Consider the following 13,849-nt stretch of genomic DNA (forward strand, 5'->3'; position numbering starts at 1 on the left):
CAGAATCCGAAAAACAACTTCTAAGTAAGATGATCTTGGCTTGTCCATAAATCGACTGTTCATTCCCATGGAGTAAGCAACGTCTGGGCGATAATTAGTCAGGTAGATAAGGCTCCCAACAAGTCTCCTACATCAAACCAAATCCGAAAGCTAAGAAACAGTACCTTGTCTATGCTAAGATATAGAACCATGTTCTCTCATGCTCAAATCGACTTAGAAGAGCTAAATGAAAATAACATATACCAATACTTGAAATTGTCTCACCTACATCATATACCAATTGTTAAAGAATTCTAGCCATTCAATCTTGATCAACAAAAATAGTTATAGATGAGTGAGTCTCTAGAATAACATTTTTTTGAAAAACTAAATGGTTTTTCAAGGAAAAGAGATCGAACTAAGCTCTAGTGTTAAGATAACAAACTAATTTACACAGAAAACACTATTCACTTATGCCAAAATGAAACAATGAAAGGGGGAGCTAAACCATTCAAAAACTAACATCTGCGCTCATTCTGCATTGGGTTGTCAATGGGCCCTTCATAGACTGGGTTTGAGTTTAGTTAGTTAGTCCATTTAATTATAGGGCCGGGCTAATCCAGCTGAATCATGGGGCCGGGTTTGGGTACTGATTATAGGACCCTATTTCAATTCGTCTCCTCTTCAAACCTTCGTCTCAAACCCAACCCAGGTTGAAGTTGAACCCTCTCTGTTTTCCTCTCTCTCATTCTCCGCGCGTGTGTCGATCTCCTTCGAACTTTCTCTCATTGTACCTCTCTGGATCTCATCTCTCGGTTTGATATCCTCTCTGAAACGAAGTAGACGAAGCTCAAATTTACAGTATTTTTTTCTCTTAAAGATTCTTAACGAGTTTCTCTTCGAAATTTCTGAAGTTTGATGCTTTATCTTTATTTTTTCTCTTTCGATATGTAATTTGTTTTGTTTCATTTCGTCTCTAGAGTTTTGTTTCTTCTTATTGTGTCTTTTTTTTCCTCATTGGAATGTAGGTGGGAAGCTGGTTATCATACAACTAAGCCGGGGTGAGTGACTATGTTTTGTTTTTAAAGGTGAAAGTATTTTTTCTTGTTTCTTTTTCCTGTTTAATGTATAACTAATGTTCTAATTAAAACCTTTTAATCGCAAACCTGCTTAGGTGGGTTGGTTATTGGTTAGTTGAAAAGGTAACTTTTTCTTATCAAATTGTTCTCTCCTCTGATCGGTTCTTATTGGTTAAAGAGAGGTGAGCCCATTTCTAATATTGTTGTTTCCCTATAGAAGTTGCATTACTTGGTTAATTATGCAAGTGGATTGTTTCTTGGATATTTGACTAAGGTTTCTGTTAATCTTTTCATATTTAGTCGTGGTTTGTGGATGTAAGTCAACAGAAACATAAGTGAAGGCTAGTAAGTTTCAATGTGCTTCCTCACTTGCTCATACTGACCATTACAATACTGAAATATTATAACATTATCCAGTGACAGACTGCTCCAATACGCAAATTGTTGATCTACTATCATTTCAAGTCGTCACCAAGGTTTATTTTGGTGCGAAGTGTGAACTACCCTTTAATAAAACCATAAATCTTATCAACCCATTAAGTCATTCTCATTAATTAAGGAAATTGGCATTCTCTGATGTTAGAAACCAATTGGGTAGGATTTGAAATATCAATCAAGTAGTAGTAGTTACAAGGGCTAATCTAATTTTTGTTTTGCACCAAATGAGAGAACAAAAGATTAACTACCCATTACTCAAAATCAGAAAATCTTACCAATCCATTAAGCCATAGATCAAGTAGTTTATTGTTTCAATGAAGCTACATTGAATGTATTGGTTGGACTCCCACCTATGTATAAAACTTGATATGCTGCTCTTTCTTTATTATTGGAAAATGTATAAATAGTAAAAAATATATAAATAATTTGAATATAAAAAAAAAAGTAAGATAACCAACATATATTTCTAATTTTAAAATACCAAGTTTCAATCCCCATACTCAAATTCAAGTTTCAATCCCTTATAATTAAGAGTCGATAGCCAATACTCAATACTAAGCATGTCCATGATCCACCATTATAATAAATAAAATTAAAAAGTTCACGTCCAACACTAAAAAATAATCTCAAGACCCAACCACTTTTTATCTTTTACCATATGAATGCTTTTCTACATCATCCATATTATATTCTTTTCGTGTGGTATCATTTTCTAAAACATCCATAACATGTTTATTACTATTGAAAGTATAGGTGTATAAAAATACTTGCATGAAATTAATAGTGAATTTTAAAAAACAAATTGATTTACATCTGAGGCTTACGCCTCAGCAAAACTACTTGCACTGTAGTCATACGTCAGCTGAGGCATATGCCTCAACCATGCCTTAGATGTTTGGTCACCTCACCCCAACGCCTCGCACTGTTTTGATGCGCCTTGCCTCAAGGCTCACGCCTCATCTGAAAACACTAGTTCCAGTCATGGTGCGAGGATCATACTATGTTGGCACAGTGCACCATGTTATCTTGTTCACTCTAATTTTCTATTAAAGCTTACTAAACATAATGCAATAGAAGCATGTTTTATACTATAATGTAGAGTTACCACTCTTTTGTTATCAGAGCCTATCGTATGAGATTGTCACTGGTTTTCATACCGCAAGCTCATCATCAGCCCCTCCTAGCATTTCAACCGCAAAATCTGTAGACGGTCTTCTTTCTGAAATTGCACCACTTACAAATGTTCTCGTACGTTTCATAGTTTTTGGTTTTACTTTTTTCCCAGCCAGTCTGCTTATAACATCTTCTTTCTTTTATTTTCTTAATTTATAATTGCATGATACCCTTTTGTGAACGGTATAGTGGAACTGGCCTTTTTTTTGTTTGAGAACCCTTTACCTGCCTTTAATATGGCACATGTTTCCTAACCAGGCCTGCAAGGCCAATAACCTCAAAGTTATCCCTCTGGACAATCCTTACCATGCTAACAAACTGAATCTTTAATTTCAATATAGGATTGTATGTAGTATTTGCCTAACTGATTCAATCTTAGGAGATTGCTTAAGATTGAGTTGTTTCAGAAAGGTGTACATTTTTGCCAAATCAAGTTGGCTTATGAACAAGGCACCGAGTAGGATAAATAAGGCACCAAACCAGGGGTGTACATTTTTAGTATTTTAGTGCCTAACAAATCTAGTAGGTTGATTAACATGCCAAACTGAGTTGTTATTTGGTTTTTATCAAGGCTTGTTAGTGGGTAAGTCATACATTGGTGAGGATGAGATTTGATAGTATCAACCATGGCGGAAAATAACATTGCGAAATGGAGAATAACGGTCTTTATAATGGGAACAGATTGGTTGATTGTGCTCTACAAAAAAGGCGCTGTATTGGGGCAGATTTGTCTCGTCAATTTTGTGAAAATGCCCCGAAAGAGCTCGAAACAGAGGCGGTTCTGTAGAAACGCAGACGATAGCTCTCCAATTCCCTTTTTTGGTGTCAAAATTTGGTGGTTGTTTTTTGATAAGTAATTTGTTGGGGAGCTATAGAAATCTCTAATCGTGTTTTGGAGTTCTTCCAATACTGTGAACCAACCAATCGTTTGAGGAGGTGAGGTAAAAAATCTTCAACTTCTAAAGTTTTAGAATCGAAACCCACATAAGCGTTTGAAATTGCAAGAATTATAAATTTCTAGGGTTAGGGTTTCTACGATTGCCTCAATTTCGAAGAACATCGCTGCATCTGCTTCAGAGTTGGTGCTTAAAACCTTAAACCTAGTTTCTATTTGGCTTTCTATACATTTTCAAAGCTCAAAAGCATTTAAATCCAAGCCATTGACCATCTCACTGCTTTAGTTCAAATAGAAAAAAAACAAAACAGAAACACAATAAAATATTTTATGCGCCAAAATTATTCACTGCTTTATTTTAGAAATACATGTGAATGTATGCTTCTTTCAATGAGTCTTTGGCATATAATGATAGGCATATACTTTAATGGTCAATATGTAAAGTGTTGTTTATTACTTTGAAATGCTCTCTGATATAACTTGTCTTAAGTGTGGTTTAATGTTTACTTGAAACATTTTTCTCATGTATTTGTTATGCAACAACAGTATAAAGTAAGGTGTTCTAATACCAATCTCCGTAATGCTCCATTTTTTTAAAAATAAGCCAAGAATTCTATTATGAAAAGCTTTGGTATTTCAAACAAGTAGGTCTAGTTTTTGGTGGTAAAACAATTGCCCTGGATAGAGTTGAATTGTGAAATCAGATTAATCGGGAAAATCCGGATGTCAAAGTTCCTTACCAAAAACCGTTACATGTATCTTACAATGCATATTTAGAGTAACTTTTTTTCTTGAGCATTAGTTCTTGTAAATAAATAGATGAAACTTATACATGTTTCTGTTCTTGATTTTGTTTGCTTTATTTACAGTCCTTTTATGTTTCAAAATCAAAATCTTACTGTGGTAGTTGCTAAACATGTTCTACAAATGGCGTAAGGAGTTGTCAAATAGACCGTGGAACCATTATATAGTGATCTCATCCAGCCCAAGAGAACAGTGTTATAATTCCAGCAATTTGTATTTATGTGGAAAGAGTCACATTTCAAAGAGTGAAAACAGACACCAATCAAGATTATTTATAGTAAATTAGAAGCATATAACAGAAATAAAGGCCAAAGAGCAATATGATGCTTCTAACTCTTTACTGTTGGATCAATAACACATGATATTAATGTCAAGGTGATCCAATCTCTGCTTATTGTTCATCATTATTATGGAAATCCCAAATGAAAGCTACGGGGCATGGAGAAAAAATCTTAAAACTCGAGAGAGAAGGAAAAAATGCTTCTGCTACACCTTAATGGAAACTGTAAAAACACAGCCTCGGATCAATCCATGACACCCAAAAGGAATTCTATTTGAAAATACGTCTCAAGGAGAATCCGGTTGCCTCAATCATTAGAAATGGCGAATTTTCAGGTTTTGCATCCACCAACATTACATTTTAATTATCGGTACTTTGAAAGTAATGCTCCTAAAGGTACTCCGAATGCAAGTTAGTTCAGCCCGCTATCTTATAACTTTTGGTCCAGCTCCAAAACTCCTTAATGATTGATTGTCCATTAGTGAACAATTCCACTTAAGAGCATTTACTGTTACTAAGTGTATATATCATTTGGACTTTGTATCCATGTTAGTTAATTTCCTGATATTCTGTTCATGATAGTTTCCATGTGATTTCTGGGTACTTATCTTATTTGGACTGTTTTGTGTTGCAGGGATCTCTATGCTTTGTACATTGTGGAAAGCTTGAGGCAGTAACTTTCCTTCGAGTCTACTAAGTAAATGGCTATAAACTCGTAACTATCGCATTTTTTTTTAATTCCTCTGTTTTTTATCTTTTTCTGGTAAAGATATCTCCTTCTATATCTCTATGGTATAGATTGAAAATCCTAACCCAATAACTGTTGTAGTCTCACATCCATTATAGGACCCCTCATCTAACATTTAGTGAGTTTCTAGGTTCAAGAATTTCCCATTGAGCATTCTAGAGCAACTTCATGTAGTAGAGAAATGTTGAAACTGCTCTGTTTATGGATATATAAAAGCTCAAAGAATGCTAAGAACTAATAAATGATAGAGCTTAAAATCACGAAGTGTGTAAACATCTTTAAGGGATTAAATGGGGAACAGAACTGTCTTATCAAATATCTACCAAGACTAATATGGGTTCAAATTCTATCATAATCAACAAGGTGACAACCAATTAAGGATTGCTGGCACAATTTTTTTTCTTTTCTTTTTTAAGTTTTAAATGTTTCAAAATTCACAATGTGCATGGTAGCATAGATATACATGTGGATACCTCTGAATTTTGGTTGGCTTATACCAACAAAACCAAAGAGTTTGTTTTCTCTTATATGTGTCAAATGATGACAATATATTTTCCAAGCACTGAAGCTGCATTACACCTACAAGTTCCTTCATCATTTATTAGCAAGGTTCCAACTCCCCCTTATAAGGAAGTTAATGGTATTTTTCATTTGACACATTTCTGGCCTTCTTGCATTCGATCAAAAAAAAAAAAATTATATCTTATTTACTTAAAACTTGTTTTTCAGGTAGGTAGGAAGAGAGAAAATCAATATGAGAATGAAATTTTTACAAAGTCTGGTTCCTGGTATTGACAAGGTAATTAATTTTAGACTCAGTTTCACTTTTTTATTTTTAATTTATTTTTTCTTGTTCTGGTCTCATGTCGTTTGATTTGTAATTACTAGGTGAGTGGTAAGGCCCATATGTTGGATGAGATAATTAACTATGTACAGTCCTTGCAGTATCAAGTAGAGGTAACCATAATTCTTACTAGACATTTTGATTTAAATTGGAAAATAAAAAAACCGACAGACTAATAGGACTAGCTAGCCCAGCTGTAAGATTAGCTCGATGAATTTGAAGCCCAAACAGATAGCATAGTAATAGATTCTGTCGTCTATTGCATCGGTTATTTGCGACAGAATAAACGACAGTCTTTGTCTGTCGTTCACCAGATTAAAGCAGTCGTTTTTGGCGACTGCTCATAACTGTCATTTATGAAAAACGACTCCGAAATTTACGACTGTCCTTGCGACTGTCATATCCGTCATGTTTTTTAGATTTTTGACGTAGTGAACAACTTGGGTATGCTCCCCAAAGTCAGGAGGTTGAGTTTTTTTCCACCCACAATTTTACCTGATATGCGTGTTTGTAGTGGCAGGGTGTATCTACAGGGATTAGTCCCACTTCCAAAGGGGGTGGGGAAATCCTGTCACATAAAAACTTTACATAGATGTACAACAGTTGGCTTTTAGATTGTTGTAATTTTTTACATAGTTACTTAAATTTTTTATATTTGTTCGGACTTTGTTACTTTTTTCCTATTCATGTTGCATCACTTCCAGTTTCATGTAGTACTAAAATGCTAATGAATAGTCCATGTTCGGTTCATATTCTTACGTTGATTCATTTTTCATTGCAGGAGTTCTCCACAAAAGTCAATATTCATACTCATGTTTGTAGTTGTAGTAGTAGTGTAGCTGGTGGTAATAGTTGTTTGGACACTCATAGATTGGGGTATGAGAATGAATGGGAGGAGCTACTTAAACCCTTTGACATTGAAGATTTGAAGAAATCATTTAATTGGATCACCCCACGCCAGCTTTGTCAAATGCTTGAACTCCCCCTCGATGTGCCCACATTGATGGATATATTCAATTGGGCAGGTAAGCAAACAGGCTATTCTCATTCATTTGATGTCTACAATATGTTATCTTGATTATGAAGTGGTATGGGAGAGCCAATTTTCCGGGCCAAGCAACTCGGGTTCTTAGGGATATGAAGGACATCTTTGGCTGTGAACCCACTTTCAGATCTTATAATGTCGTTTTGGATATATTGGTTGCTGAAAACTGTCCTAAAATTGCCCCAAATGTGTTCTATGAAATGTTGAATAAAGGTGTTTCACCCTCTCTATTCACTTTTTCAGTGGTCATGAAAGCCCTTTGTTCGGTCAATGAGGTAGATTCCGCATGTTCCCTCCTTAGGAAAATGACGAAGCATGGTTGTGTACCCAATTCGATAATTTATCAGACTCTCATACATGCCCTCTCCAAGGATAATAGAGTAAACGAGGCATTGAAGCTCTTGGAAGAGATGTTTCTTATGGGATGTGTGCCTGATGTAGATACCTTCAATGATGTCATGCACGTCCTATGCAGGCTCGATCGGATACATGAGGCAGCAAAGTTGGTTGATAGGATGCTTCTCCGTGGGTTCACCCCTAATGCCGTGACTTATGGGGTGTTGATGCATGGGCTATGTAGAAAAGGTCAGCTTGACGAAGCAAAAGCGCTGTTGAGCAAAATACCCAACCCAAATGTGGTATTGTTCAATACATTGATTAATGGTTATGTAAAGATTGGACGGTTTGATGATGCCAAGGCTATTATGTATGAGATGATGCTACCGATGGGATGTGACCCCGACATATTCACATATAACATCCTAATCCGTGGCCTTTGCAAACTAGGATATATGGGTTCAGCCCGAGAGTTGTTGGATGAGATGGTCATCAATGGTTGCAAGCCCAATGTGATCACTTACACAATATTGGTTGATGGGTTTTGTAAGGAAGGTCGATTGAAGGAAGCCGATGACGTTTTAGCAGATTTCGGCTAAGGGATTTGGTTTAAATACTGTGGGATACAATTGTCTTATGTGTGCACTTTTTAAGGATGGAAAGGTATCTGAGGCTATGGAACTTGTTAGTAAGATGTTGGGTGAAGGATGTAAACCTGATATATTCACGTTCAATTCTCTAATATACGGACTCTGCAAGGCCGATCGTATGGAGGACGCTTTAGGGGTTTATCAGGACATGTTATTGGAGGGCGTGATTGCCAACAACATTACTTACAATACATTGATTCATGCTTTTCTAAGGAAAGGTGTGTTGGAAGTAGCACTAAAGCTTGTGAATGAAATGATATTCCGAGGTTGTTCCCTTGATGTCATCACTTATAATGGCCTAATTAAAGAACTTTGCAAAGAAGGGGCAGTCGAGAAAAGTTTGGGCTTGTTTGAGGAAATGATGCAGAAGGGTGTCACTCCTAATAGCATTTCTTGCAATATTTTAATCAATGGCCTTTGCAAAATGGGGAGAGTACAAAATGCACTTGAGTTTCTAAGGGATATGGTCCATCGAGGCCTAACACCAGATATAGTTACATACAATAGCCTCATAAATGGTCTTTGCAAGATGGGACGTATTCGAGAGGCCATGAACCTTATGGACAAGTTACAAGCTGAAGGGATTGCTCCTGACATTATCACTTATAATACTCTCATTAGTTGGCATTGCAAGGTTGGCATGCTTGATGACGCCAACTTGATTCTATGTAGAGGAGTGCACAATGGGATCATACCCAACGTTAAGACATGGAATATACTTGTCAATAGTTCCATTAAAGAGGATGATGAAGCAAGTTAAAATTCAAATTTAGATTCAATTAAAGTAATTGAATGAAACCTCCACCCTCAAAAATGGTCATCGCGGCGTATTGTAGCCAAATATGCCCCTCAAGCCACATGATCATTTCAGTTCTTATAAATCTGTGGGGACTGCATCTTCATTCAAGTTTTTTGCTTGTGCACTTCAGGTACTAATAATGTTTGTTAACCATTTATGTTGTGTTGTTCTTCGATTGTTCTCTCTTTTTAGTTTTATTTATTTATTTATGTTTTTACTTAAGCCTCTCTTACTATCGTGATTTAATATTAGGGTTTTGAACTTTTTCCAGAAGAGCTAATTGACTAGGGGGAATGGCGAGAGATGGAGGAATCGAGATTACAAATGTGATTAATGTGGGAATTGCTGCCCAAGAAGATTGGGAGAATCATGGGTTCATCTCTCATATATCTCTCCACGTTCATCGCCTCTTTGAATTCCTCAATTCAGTTCAGTACGTATCAAATCACATTCCTCACCCACTCAATTTTCTCTTTGTTATTTCTTGATGATGGTTTACTGTTAATTTTCTTTGATTAGGGTTTTCAACTGGTGATTCTCTCCACAATTTATACTCTCTTTAGGACTTTTTCCAAGATTGTAATTGAGATCATTGAAGAATTAACATTTTCGTACAATATTGAAAATCTAGAAGACAACAGAGACTATGCGAGCATCAACAATTGAGTCTTAAATATTGAAGAACATGATCATCATCATTAGAAACTGATTGAATCACAGAAGTAAAACTATCGCTGTTACTTAGTTTTGGAATGTTTGCTTTCATGTCCATGATTCACAAAATTCTAATCTTTGGATAGTAAGGAAACAATTTGAAAATTTCAGCTTTTGGGTATGTTGATTATTTCATCATTTTGCATTTAATAGTGATCACTGGGCTATAGTTCATTTTGGCGGATTTCATCTCAAGATGGGATAGGTTTTCTGTCTTTCCTGCTATGTGGCCTAAGTTCTCTTTAGACACATAGCAGGAACAATTTTTTTTTTTCCTTATCTAACATAGTGGTGCGAGTTACTCCAATTTTTTTTTCATTCATTTGATCACTGTAGTCATTGTTTTGGTAGGGGGGGGGGGGGATTCAAATTCTGTAGAAACAATTACTTTGATTGAAGCCCTTCCACCAATAGTCTGACTTGATAAGTATGCCGTTGACAACGATTGCAAACTTTATTTTGGAGAACTACGATTGGCGGTTTGGCCCCCTACGTTTTACTTATTACACCCCAATTAAAAATAAAGAAAATCAGTGAATGATTGAGAATAAGTAAAAGCTGGGGTGCCAATATAAGTACTCTCGTTTTTTCCCTCCAATTTCTTATTTTAAGATTTTATATGAGCTGAATCATAATTGTATACAATTATTGAACCAAGCTGAGCCAAACCTTGTTTATGTTTGAAAAGTGTGTTTTAATTGTTAATTGGGGTGTAGTAAGTAAAAGTTGGGGTGCCAATAGCAGCTCTCTAATTTTAATAGGTTATTGTGTCTGGCTACCACTGTATTTTAATGGTTTCTGACACTTCCAGAGGCAACAACAAAGAGCAAATTGGCATCTCTGAATGAGAAGCTCAATACATTGCAGGGTTGTCTAGAACTTCTTGAAGTCTAAGTGGGTACAACATCAGCCAATCCTTCCCTGATTCTGCAATCCAGTTTAAAAGGTAATGAATTTTCTTTGTAGGTTATGTTTTTTGCTAATTATGTTCCACAAAAGTATGGAATCTTTATCAAGTTGTGTAGTAGCTGACTAGTTTTTGTACCTGACTTCAAAGAATAGATGTTTGACATGTTACCTCTGAGATATTAATAGTATGTTAGTCTCCCTATTTGATGCACTTGAGCTTGCCAACTATGCTTGGATCACTGAGTAAGGGATATTTTCAGGTTACATGGTGAAATATAAAGATAGCTGCTATTGGCACCCCAACCTTTTCTTATTACACCCCAATTTCTTAAATAATTTATCACACCCTAATTAAAGATTAGAACTCAGTCTTCAGACATTACAAAGGTTTGGCTCAAATCATAATCTCAACATGACAAAACATTAAAACACTCCCCGTTCAAACAGTTTCAGTAGTTGTTTACAATTATGATTAGGCTCATATAAAATCCTAAACCCAAAAAATAGAAATCTAACAAAAAAATAAAAAATAAATGAGAGAGCTTCTATTGGCACCCCAATTTTTTTTAACTTATTCTCAACCATTCACTTATTTTCTTTACTTGTAATTGGGGTGTAATATGTAAAAGTTGGGGTGCCAATAGCAGCTCTCAATATAAAATATCTCATAAGATTTATATGACCCAATGTCTGACACGTCAAACGCTTAGAAAATGGATTGCCCTTATTTTATTGATGCATTATTTATCACCATTTTTCATGCTTAAACTGTACATTTTCTCCTAAGTAATTTAGTTTGGTTTACAAAAAAGGTAAACAGATGAGTTTGATTCACAATAAGTAGAACCTTCTGTCTGAAACTTCCATATTTAAGTTTGATGAAAAGGAATTTGATATTAAAAGCGTTATTAAGTTTCATATTTTTAAAATCATTTACAATTTTATTATTATTATTTTTTTATCAGTAAGCTGTGACTGTTAAGGGCCCCACCCCTTTTATTAAAAAGAATCTAAAGCCCAAGGAAAGAACAAGACATATCCTGTAAGTAAGCATAACAGGGAAATATCAAAAGGAAAATTTCCTAATAACACAATCAGACTAGTAGAGGAAACTCCACGTTTTGCTAGCCAATCTGCCACTTGGTTTCCTAGCCTAAAGTACTTTTTGGGTTTAACCAATAAGCACGTTCTTAAGGAAAGTAGAAAAATCGAACACCTTAAGAGAAGAAACAATAGGATCAACATTCGAGGACTCTTGTGTATCCCTTTTCACACAATATGCATTCTTATATTTAATTCTTCAAGACTTCCTACAAAATGCAGACCCTCCTATCCATGTTTATCTCTTTGGTATATCTTTTTTTTTTTCACACATTAAGCATTTTTAGTTTGTATTTCATATAAAATCATACTGAATGGAATTGTTCTTGATGATTTAGAAGACCTTAATGAAAATATCGAATTACAATGACACCGAAATAATACAATTTGCTGAAGTTGTCTCTGCATGATTTTAAAATTTACAATTATTCAAAACTCCCTCAAGGAAACCAGAATGGCATACTGAATTCACTACTATACTTGGATAAATGCGGAACTATAAAATTTGTACATAGCTTACGCCAAACAAATATTTCAATTGCAATTTGTATTTCTGAGTTTAGATTTCCAATTTTTCATTTTTAGTTTGTATTTCATATAAAATCATACTGAATGGAATTGTTCTTGATGATTTAGAAGACCTTAATGAAAATATCGAATTACAATGACACCGACATAATACAATTTGCTGAAGTTGTCTCTGCATGATTTTAAAATTTACAATTATTCAAAACTCCCTCAAGGAAACCAGAACAGCATACTGAATTCACTTCTATACTTGTATAAATGTGGAACTATGAAATTTGTACATAGCTTACGCCAAACAAATATATCAATTGCAATTTGTATTTCTGAGTTTAGATTTCCAATTTTTTTCACTGAACACAATTTCTTTATTTGTTTTCATCCATCTCATGGCATAGTTAGCAAGTGCACAACAAATATAGGTAAAGAAGGTACTGTTGATTAGTAAATATGCATCTTTGTATATGATGTTACTTGTTGGTGATGGTCCAGAAAAATACTGGTACTGTGAGGACTTTTTGTTTTCTTGTAATTTCTACAAGGGTTAATTACACTTTGACCCCCTGTAGTTTGTCATAATTCCATATTGACCCCTTAAAATTTTGATAATTGCTCTTACCTCCCCTTTCATTGATGGTGTTAAAATGCAGATGTTATTTTACTATTTTACCCTCTCATCTATGTTTTTTCCTTAAAAAATAAATTTTAGAACAATAATTAAAAATGCACCTGTCTAAGCATTCACACTTTTGCGCATGTGCCCATTTTTGCACAGGGATATATTTTGTTTATAAAAAAGTAGACATTTTAAAAAGGTAAAATGGTCTTTATAAAAGTAAATATCATTTTTCAACTCTTTGGGTTGATGGCAAGTAGATTGAAGGGCCCCCCTTAGATAGCTACAAGGGAGGTAAGTGCAATTGTCAAAATATTAGGAGTTCGACATAGAATTATACCTAACCAAAGGGGGAGAATGTATAATTTACCCTTTCTATAAATATAGGCTTATGTTGACTGTGTCTCACTTGCACTCCCATTATTTTTGGATTACGGATGGGGGTTGTGCAGGAAACTCATTATCTATCTTGGATGGAATTTTCGTGGCTGTCAAGGATTGTATAGACTGTCATCCCTATCAAACCAAAGGTGAGTTTTTAATGAAAATTATAATTTTATAAGTAAGTTCCTCTACATATCAGCATAAGTAGCTCAGTTTCCTATAACATCAGGTGCGACAACATGGTTTAACAAGGTCTGCTTGGTCGAAGGAGATGCAGTTTGTGTTTCAAGATTTCAAAGCTGTGTTGTGATTTTGATAGGAAAGGGAAATATGCACGAGTTGGGCCTAGGAACAATGGTAAATAATCCAAATTATGGGCAAGGGATATGCCTTTTTCGAGTTTAGTGGTTTTAGTTCAATGTGTTTTTCTTTTTTTAGGGTTGGTGAAGGTAGTTGGTTCTGCTTCTTGTTGACATTTTTTTTTCATAGATTGATGGCATGCCATTGAAATCAATATGTTTTTACTTAAA

General features: G+C 35.0%; 1 pseudogene across 1 annotated transcript; it reads left to right on the top strand.

Annotated features, from left to right (window-relative positions):
- Nucleotides 1-4,990: 4,990 nt before the first annotated feature.
- LOC147386997 (uncharacterized) lies at nt 4,991-13,849 on the top strand (annotated as a pseudogene). Its single transcript, XR_015171828.1, has 8 exons — nt 4,991-5,345; nt 6,130-6,195; nt 6,285-6,353; nt 7,022-9,200; nt 9,342-9,507; nt 10,596-10,730; nt 13,388-13,465; nt 13,549-13,849. The product of XR_015171828.1 is annotated as an uncharacterized LOC147386997 (transcript).

This window comes from Akebia trifoliata, chromosome 14, assembly GCF_017979445.1.
Source record: "Akebia trifoliata isolate Shusen 1 chromosome 14, ASM1797944v1, whole genome shotgun sequence".
Classification (NCBI taxonomy): domain Eukaryota; kingdom Viridiplantae; phylum Streptophyta; class Magnoliopsida; order Ranunculales; family Lardizabalaceae; genus Akebia; species Akebia trifoliata.